Genomic DNA, 10345 nt, shown 5'->3' with positions numbered 1-10345 from the left:
CTACACTACTTTTTAAAATAAAAACATTTTTCAACAACAGTTTTGGCTGCCTTTTTAAGAAAAGTTTTAACAAACAAAAGAGAACATACGTAGCCATTCAATCTATTATAAGGCTCTATTACAAAATAGAGACAAGCCGCTAACAGATACCTACTACTCTGGATGTCACCTCTGCTCACTAAAGTCAGGATTTTTTAAAAAAAATAATATGTATTTTCTTCTTCTCTAAATGAATGTGTAGCATGCTGAGTCTGAGACTCCTTAATTTCACAGGTTAACCATCAGTACAGTACAATCACTCGTGTTTACATAATGAGCTTTAATACTATTTTCTGTACTATCAGTAGACCTATACTTCTCAGAGACTTCTAATTTTCAGTCTTTGCTTTGGTAAATATTGATTATCTATAACTATTTTTTATATCCAGATATGCATTGGGAACTTATGCATTTTGCATAAGAAACTGATTAACAGAGAGCCTTGCACTATAGAGAAGACATGGAGAGTTATGTAGTATAATAATCAGAATGTGAATTTTGGGATTATGTGCATAGTGAGAAAAATAAATACTGAAAGCAAAACAATAAATATTTTAAAAAGATTACCTTGAAACACTAACAGATAGCTAGCTTATTTGATTAAACTGAGTGCATTGAAGTGTTTTATAGTTTCTGTAAACAAGATGTTCTGTGTAAGTACACTTTTAGCCTTAGAGAAATAACACCCTGAGGTTGCTTTTGACTCCCTGGGATAACAGATGACTTAAACATCCTCCTTCACTACCTTTAATGGTTGAATTGGATAGCTTCCTGTCTATCAGAAAGAAACCTTTCCCCATGGATCTCTTCTTTCATAAAGGTCAGCACAGCCTCTTTTGCCTTTGTCACTTTAAAAAAAAAAAAAAAAAATCAGTAAGTGTACCAGTGTATTTACTAACCCTTGACTTCCTGAGGGCTTTTCCCCTTTTTTTAATGAACTAAAAAAAAAGAAAGGAGAACAAATGAGAGAAAGCTATTTCTCATTGAAAGTGTTTGCTTTACGATTTTGTAATATTTATATAACAGCAATCTTCAAAAAAAGCCACAACCCACCATATAAGTATTTTGCAAATATTTCTTCCCTTGTCAGACAAAATGTTATTTTTACCTAACAATTAAGGCATTTCCTAAGATGCTTCTCACAGATATTTCTTCCCATGCAACTCATTTGTCATAGGATTGCTAACATTAAAAAGAGGATAAATTATGCTTAAGGGCTCTTTTCAATGAAACAAGCTGGCTGAAGAAAAATCTGAGTGCACTTCCAGTTGCTGGCCATGAGACATTTTAAATGCATTTTGGTTCTATAAAGTCTTCCAGCTGTTTGCACTATCTGTCAACCATAAGTTGACTATAAATTTTAGCCACACTTTACTCAGTATCTGAGCTTACTAGTAATGCACTTGATATTTTTAGGAATCAGTCATAATTCATACAGCATGCAAATCTAACAAAGAAGCCTGAATATATTCTTGCTCAGTGTTATTTGAGGGGACACTGTAAGGGAGATGCAAATGTCAATATTATTCTCTACGTGTAAATATTCTCTTTGTTTGCATAATCCTCATGTTTCAGTATTTGGCTGCTTCTAGCAGACCAAAGGGCAAAGTGGTGGAGATAGCAGCAGTAACATACATCATGACAAGCATTCAAACACAAAAAGCTTTTTGGTCTTGGCAAAAGTCACCAAATTCAGTTTCTGGTTATGATTACATCAGTTTTACATATGTCAAATGATGTTTTCAGGAGACAAACAAAGAAGATACTGCCTAGTGCTTCATCCTTCTCCCACTACAGCACAAGGAAGACACACAAACAACTCCACCCTGGAGTGTGATGCAGCAAGTGTTTGTGCATCCACACACATTCACATCCCTCTACAAATAAATGAAAACCATACTCTACAATCCAGAACATATCCCCTGCCTTAAGATAAAATTTTTCAGTCACCCTTTTAACTAGCTATTAATGCCCCTCAGCTCTGGCAGTCGTGTCCATCAGACCAGGCTCAGGCCAACAAGTCTGACTGGACATACACAGTGGATCCCAGCAGTGAGGGGACCTCATCCATGTCTGTAAGTAACTGAAGGGAGGGGTGGCAAGAGCATGGATCCAGGCTCTTCTCAGTGGTGCCAAGAGGCAATGGGCAGGAACTGGTGCACAGGAAATTCCACCTGAATGTGAGGAAGAACTTCTTTACTGTGTGGGTGACTGAGCACTGGAACACCTTACCTAGAGAGGTTGTGGAGTCTCCCTCACTGGAGTTATTGGGTTGACCCTGCCTGACCAGGGAGGCTGGACCAGATGACCCACTGTGGTCCTTTCCAACCTGACCCATCCTGTGATTCTGTAACTGAGGGGTTTTGGCTCTCTTTCACACACATGACTGTCAAATCCTGAAGAATAGTGGTTTTTTGCTTTGTAAAATCCAGTGATGCAATAAACAATCATTTTCCCTGCAAAAATTAGACTGTTCTTACTTGAAATTGTTGACTTTAAAACAATGGCATTTTTATATTTTGTTCATTTTAAAGTTTTCAAAAATGTTTCATTCAGGCTTTCCTGCTTGCAGACCTGTCTCAGATTTTGGACACTTGTTGACTCAGAAACCTTCCTAGAAAGGCATCTTCACAGACACCCTCAGTGTACAGCCTTGCTCAGTTAGCTCCACATTTCTAGCATGGGATTCAGTTTAAGCTTCATGCGTTCAACCAGCAGTTCCAGCTGGTTGTCTCCTTAAGAGACACTTACTTGCCAAAGGATTTTTTTAAGCAGTAGTATTTTTTAGTATTTATGAAATAATCTGACGCTTATTTCAGATCAGTTAACTTTCATTGCAGTCAATTTCAAAACTCCAAGTTGTTCTGAAATCCATTATCACCCACTATCTGATTTTATGGGTCTGGGTTTTCCTAGAAGGATTCCAATTAGAGGCTTTGTTGTTTTGTTAAAGTCAGTAGGAAGTATATCTTTCCACATGTAACTCAATGATCCAAAAAAGTATTCTTACTTTCTGTTGCACTGCCAGGTGTTGCACATTTTAATTCCGGTTTCACCCCCCAGTTTTCCTCATGCATCATTGCCTCAGCTAAGCCGAACAATAAACTGCAGATGCAGGTAAGGGACAGCATCCTTTGCCCGTTATCCCGGCAGGGTTACCAGCGATGAGGCACTCGTGTCTTTGCACGGCCACAGCAGGGTTTCTTTGCGCTGCTGGCAATTCCTCAGCACGGGAGCGCAGAGGAAGGAGGAGGAAGAGGAGGAGGAGAAGGAGGAGGCGGCGATGGCAGCCGAGGTGGATCAGAGCGTGTCCCTCGCTGCCGTGCGAGCCGGGCTGCCCTGGTGCGAGGGGGCACGGCGAGCAGCAGCAGCTCCGCGGGTACAACACTGCCTCGGGCAGTAGCCAGGCTAGGGCAGCGCCGCGGGCAGAGCCCAGGCTGCGGCTTTTCCCAGGGTTTACTGCTGACATTTTAAAGACAGTTCTGGCTCCCTCTCGTGGAGCATGAACCATAGGCAAGGTTTTGCCATGCGCTGGTTACACGTTTACATATGCCCAGCCCTAAAGTTTACAGATCAATAAGATCAACCCTTTCATTAAACAGATTAAAAGGACCTCACACTCTGATTTCTAAAAACAAAGATGGTTCCTTTATCTGCACTGTCTTCCTACACTAAACCACCACTCACCAGCTTAATGCTCCAATTCTTCATGAGCCTTCAGCAAAGCTCCAGAAGGCTCCTTTCCTTCCTCAGCACTGCCCTGGCTCTGCCTGTCAGACGCTCACCTTCCACCTCCAGCTCCTGCATGCACCACACCTGAAGGTGGAAGCTGCTCTTGCCAGAGTTCTCTGTCAGCACACGGCGTCACACAAAGGTCTACCTCAAGGATAAACAGAACCAATACCAAAGATAATATTTATATTTCATTCTGGTGGTTTCAAAATGTTTTTTAAAGCATCTCTTTCATATGAGTGAAATAAAAAGTGATGCTGCAATGTGGTAAGAATAGCTAATGTCAGATACAGAAGTAATGAGTATTTTCCTTTTCTTCCTTTGTGTTTTGATTCAGCTCTCCATGGATCCATAAAATATGAAGATGACATCATCTTACTAAATGCTCATGTTTATTTGATGGTCCTTCACAATCTGAAGTCCTTTATTTCCTTCATTAAGTAGAAAAAAATGCAAAGTGAAATAAGGACCAGGGGGAGAAAAAGGCATTATTTAGACTTAAATCCTTACAAGAGGATCCCCCATTGTGCTTGACTGGTGAGAAAATACCTTGCATTTCACTGTGACATGAAGTTTTCTATGTGATTTTATATGAGGAATTAATTGGTATGGCATGTCAAAATAAGCAACATTTTTAAAGGCAAGAATTCCACCATGTGCCATGTTCATCACTGCACCCAAAGTACAGCCCACAACAGGAGAAGTCAATTTTTTATACAAAAACTGTTTCTAAAAAAGCAAGTTGTTCAGCCTTATAGATAAAAAAAGGAAAGTGATGGCATTACAGGAATAATACAGAGTTGTTCTGCAGCACTTAAAATGCCACTCATTAGTCTTACTCTTCATTAATAAACTAAAGCAAGTTTTATATGATGTGTTTTATTTTTGTCTTTAAGTGGTAATAGATATTGCAGCTTATAAGTTAAAAAATCCATGAGACTGTCAGTAAGAGAGGTGTATGACTTTACACAGGAGCATGTCCTAGAAGAGGGTTACTTGCATTTTTCCCAGCCTCTGCAGGCCTCCACTGAACTGGTGAAATGTTTCCAGCACAGTAAAATGTTGTTTTTCCCTCCATGACAGCAAAGAGAACAAATTCATCAGCTGCTTCCTAGGAAAGTTCAGCCAAAATAAGTAAAATGAGTGCTCCTGGAGAAAGAGAGGACACCTCCTACACTTCCCACACATATTCTAGTCCTGAAAATGTCTATATAATCCAAATCCAATCCACAGCAGGCTACTTGATTATCCCAGGTTGAACTGTTTGGTTAGCCTAATCCTTCTTGCTGTGTAAGCACTCATGCCAGCAATAAAGTAAATAGTAATAACAATGCTAAGTAGTGTTGCTTGAGAGAATGTAATAAATTGGCTTTGAAACTTCTGTAGTAGTGAAAGCTGGCAGAGACAACAAACATTTGTGGAAAATTCCTGCTCCTCATAAATTGAGGCTGTTATGTTGGTTGTACTTTTTCTCTTACATTCATTATGTGTTTTATTTTCACTTTCAATTTTCAGATAAACAAGTGCTGCTTGTACAGAATCTAGCTTGCAAGAAGTCAAATCTGTGAAAGCACAAAAGATGCTCAGTCAATAAGAACTCATTGGTTTCAAAAAGAACTCATTTCATTACGGTTCTTGTGACTGACCTTTGCAATATTTTCTTTCAGTATTTTGAGGCAGCTCACATTGAGCAAATTCACATCTACAAGGAACTTACCCTCTTACTCAGATGAACTGGAGGAATTAAGTGGCAAACACTGATTCTGCCAGTATTGCTGGTTCTCAGCCAGCCAAAGCTCTCAGCAAAGATGATTTGCACAGAATTATATTTTTTCTTGCAAAAATATTTTTAAAATATAAGAGAATTAAAAAAAGAAAGCCAAAACAAACGAAAATCCATGTCTGCCTCCTTACTTCACCCTTGAATAAAAACACAAATTACGTAATGGAAATTGTTCCGTGCATAACAAGAAATTTGCGAGAGGCTCACAGGATGTCAAAAACAATGCATACGTCTTGCTGAAACCTCCAAAACTCTGATAAAATCATAGCTTTAACCTTCTGCCCATCATTACAGGCCAAAACAATATTTGTTTGCAGGTAATAAAATTATATAATAATTGCTTGTCACTAGGCAACCATTGATTTTAAGATGAGTTATCAGTTCTTGGAGACAAAGCTAAACATAACCAGGAACTACTAGTTAATTCTTTAAATATTAGCATCAAATAAATGATCTTTTTTCTCCCCAGAAAACTACTGTTTTTAACTCCAAACTTCAAAGAATCAGCAAACACATTAGTGTGGCTTTGCTAAATCTGTTCTTGCTTTTAATTATGTAGGAGATATAAACGTGTTTGTATCAAAAAAACAAAAAGAAAAAAGTGAGTATGAGAGACAGATTTTAGTGTATTGAAAATCTTTGCTATAGCTCAGGACTGAAAAGTACTATTGGCCATTTTATTTTGTCTCCAATAGCCTCCTAGCAACAATATTTTCATATTATTACCACACTTTTTTTTTTTAATATTTATTTATCTCTGCCACAACATAGAGGAAAGTCTAAAACACAGAAATATGGGCTTTTTTCCCCCTTGGTTAGAAGCCAGCTTCAAAAATTTAGCCTGAAGTTATTTGCAAACTAATTACAAACATCAATCACCCATTGGTTTATCTAGCTCTTTCCAACAGTGGTCAGTCTCTAGATTTACCCATGAGTAAATCCCATTCTTCCTCTTTGGTAGGCAATAATCAGCCAGTTCGCTTCCTTTTGCTCCACAGGATCTCTGCTCTCTTATGTCAACTGTATGCATCAGTTCTTGTCAACTTTTATTTTCTTGAGTATGCTTGTGTTGTCTTCCTCCAGATCTGTATTTCAATAGCACCTTAACACTAATATTTCCTCTCTCTGCGGGAAATGTCTTTACTGATGATCTGCCAATTCTCTCTGCCTAGAAATGAGAAAGTGATCTGGCATGATTATTCTTTAAAATAAGTCCTTAAAATTCCTTAAAATACAAGCTGGGAAGGGAATGAAAACAAACAGTCCTTCTACAAATCACTTCAGACATTTGTACCAGTGAAAGAAATGCAGGGATATGAATGGAAGCCCCTAAATTTAGGAAATACTAAGTGTGGTTGCCTGGGCCAGTTAGCATAGCTGAGAGTGGATTGGGTAATTGATGTAGGCTGAATGTGTGGCAGAGCAAGCATGGGTGGGGGGGGCAAATGGTCCTGTTACCTGTGCCAGGAGAGCACACCCTGAGAGAAGACTTCCAATGGTCAGCAGTGCTGCCAGGAGAATCAGCTGTGCATACACAGGTAGGTCAAGTAGCAGAACCATCATATGCTAGTTTAGCATTTCTGGGAAAAAAAAAGAAAAAAAAAAAAAGAGGAAGAGGAGCAAGGGACACCATTATAGAAGACACCACTTCAAAGGAACTGATTATATTTCACTGGCAGAAAAGAAGTACACCTCCAAAAAAATTTAAGCAAATGAATCCTCTAAAAAATAAAAAGAAAAAAAAGATTAAACTTAAAAAGAGATCACTTGTGAGTCCTCAATTATCTGAACTCAAGAAGAAAGTATACAACAGGAAATGAATGAGGAGCAAAAATCATTTTGAAGCATGAAGGACAGAATGAGGCTGTCAGAATGTACAAAGGCAGATCCATCAGGCAAAGCTCATAAAGGACAGAAGAAAATACACTGTCCATACGTATTGTAATGGGAAAAGCACAGAAAGAGATGGCACAGAAAAGGTCAATGTTTATTCATTGTCTGCTTTACAGTCACACTCACAACTCTGTATTTTGCTTTGTATTGGCTCACTGCTACCAGGTGCAGATCTTTCACATCTTCTTACTGAAATGCTTGTTTTCCTTCTACTGCTCCCAAAACTACCTTAGGTCATCGAGGCTTTTTGTGGTATTTGTCCTCCAGTGTGCACTGCACCCCTCACAGTGCCATGGCACACTCTCCATTACATAGGCAATACATGGGTTAGCAGGGGGCACAAAATGCACCCTTCCAAAATATATTTTCTACATCTTTGATAGTGTTCCCAGTGACAAGTTTGTTTGAAATCTTAATTCTAGGTCACTCACCCAGCTAGTTATAACTTATCTTGGCCATATTTCTCTTACTGTACAAGACTGTCATAAATAACAGTATCAAAAGCCCCAATAACACCAAGGCAGATTAAATTTACAGCTTCCTCTCTGTTCAAATGACATGTTATCCTAACAAAGAAAGAAACAGTATTGGCTCAACACAACTTGCTGATTATAATTCATTTCATTTTGATCTTTCAAGTACTTATATGTATTTAGAATTCTTATTCCAGAATTTATCTGGAAATTGGTGATAGTTGACTGGTCTACAACCACCCACCTATCCCTACTTTTCCTCTTTCCCTTCTTCCTCTTCCCTACAACATCTGTTTTCTCAGCACTTTTCCTGTCTTTCAAGTCTTCAGAGAGTGCAAGCAGCTCTAATTTTCAAACTATTTCAAACAATTTTAATTTAGGGTTGCATAATATGTTGGCTGATGCAACATCCTGCTTCTTAATTGCTGCTCTAAATTCTCTTATTTGAGAAGGACTACTATTGAGTAGCTCTCAGTAGTATAAATTACAGACATGACTCCCCATAACTCCCTACAAAGATTATTTATAAAAGTTTACACTTCACATAAAGCAAAAAAAAAAAAAAAAAAAAAAAAGAAAGAAAAAAGAATATGTTAATATGTTCAAGTAACCAGTAAAAATTCTGTTAATCTTTTACATAAGGATGTATCAGATAACCTATTTAAAGAAAGGAAAAAAAATAGAAGACTGGAAAAAGATTACTATAGTACAGTATTATGTGTATACTAATAAGCATCATAATTTATTTCATGGCATATTTTTATTTTCTCTCCTCATTTCTGAACCGAAGTGTTTGAATAGTCAAATATTTCTAATCACTACATTCCCAAAAGAAGAACACAGAGTAGCCTGAGAAAGGAGAGTATTGGTGGAAATGGAAGACAAGAAAACAATATCTCATAACAGATGTCTGGTCTTTGACCTTTTAGATATTCTTCCTTCATGTTTGCTGATTCATTTCTTGACTCTCTCTTTCCTGGAAGTCTCAACTACTTAGTCACACCCTTCACTTATGTACGTTTTGAGAAAAACCATCATTTTTACCTAGTGCTGACAGCTTGTCATCTTTCTCCCAAGAATTCATCCTGAGGGATGCTGATCTTGAGGTGTATCCAAGACTGAAAGAATCTGCTTTTGGTTTTCACTTAATTAGCTAAAATCTATAAAGAATTGTGGTACATGAGATTGCACTGAAGTACTGAAATCCATTTTCATTTACAACTCTTCTCAGTGCAATTCCTTAATTTTTAACCCTTTATTTTAAGGAAGCTTGTCAAAGAGAATCTACCTTGTTTGAGAAGAAATTGAAGGATTACAGCTCAGGGTCAGAAGGACATAGACCCATTTTCCCCCAGAGCAAGCATCCCTGCCTGGAACCCTGTTTTACAAAACTGGTGCAAAACACTCCTTCTAGTTCCTTGTAGCAGCAGTGTTTGACCTCCTCTCAGGACTAGGTCTCCTGGAGTAATTTTGCTGTTCCCAGTTCCTTGTTCTTTCTGCAGAGAAGGGTTCAAAAATGAAGGGCTAGCCTACAGACATTCTTGGGTTATACGGTCACCAATTTTCAAGCCTGAAAAGTTATTTTAAAAGTCCGCATCATTCACATGTGGATATGCCCGAAGTCATGACATTAAAGACAAATGGAGTTTTTATTATATAATAAAATTCTCAATAATTAGGCTAGGGAAAATCTATTTGAAATATATCTCATGTATTAGACCACCACAATGCCATCTCATACAACTGAAGAAGATGAAACCTAACAAACACACAAAACCCCCTGAGAACAGAGTGGATATGCAAAGGAGCAAATGAAACCATATAAAAGTAATGGTTTGTTTATTCACTTTTTTTTTTTTTTAATTGAGAGAGAAGGCCTGGGTGGCTACAATTTCATTACAGGGAGCATTACCCATGTTTAATAATAGAATGGAAGTTCTCAAGTGCTTTTATGATGTGGTTGTATCACAGTGAATATACAAAACTCCCTACTTCAATTTGCAGTCACACAAGATTCGTGCCTACCCTGCAGAACTGGATGAGATACCATCCTGTAAGCACAAAGTGGCTGGAGTAGTGCCTGCTCAACATGATCAGCCAGCTGTCTGAAGGCCACCAACAAGTGTTCTGCAGATCAGAAATTCCAAAACTCTTCAAGGAACAAATATTTAGAGCATCCATGTCTACAAAAATGTCTTCTTCCTACATTTTTCAAACCCAGAGAATAATGTTCAGAGACATAAAGGCAGTGAAATGTTGCCAGAAAACACCATTCCAACATCTGTGTATCTTTTAAGCTCTGCAAAATTCAGACATGATGACTCATACAAAATCACACATGATCATAAATGTAATATAATTTGTTAGGGCAATACAAATCATAATTTGTCAGGGCAATACAAATCTGAGGATAAAAATATGAGTG

The 10345-nt window shown here is 38.0% G+C and overlaps 1 long non-coding RNA gene across 1 annotated transcript in view; it reads right to left on the bottom strand.

The window, feature by feature from the left end:
• Nucleotides 1-6208: 6208 nt before the first annotated feature.
• Nucleotides 6209-10345, bottom strand: part of LOC128800726 (uncharacterized) — a 19360-nt gene continuing 15223 nt past the window's right edge. The window contains exons 2-3 of the long non-coding RNA XR_008435031.1: nt 7013-7134; nt 6209-6722 (exon numbers count right to left, since the gene is read on the bottom strand). This is a non-coding gene — a long non-coding RNA (uncharacterized LOC128800726). The remainder of the gene's footprint in view (nt 6723-7012; nt 7135-10345) is intronic.

The sequence above is a fragment of the Vidua chalybeata genome, chromosome 1 (assembly GCF_026979565.1).
Source record: "Vidua chalybeata isolate OUT-0048 chromosome 1, bVidCha1 merged haplotype, whole genome shotgun sequence".
Lineage (NCBI taxonomy): Eukaryota > Metazoa > Chordata > Aves > Passeriformes > Viduidae > Vidua > Vidua chalybeata.
Note: the sequence above shows the minus strand (reverse complement) of the source record. Positions and strands in the feature narration are given on the sequence as shown.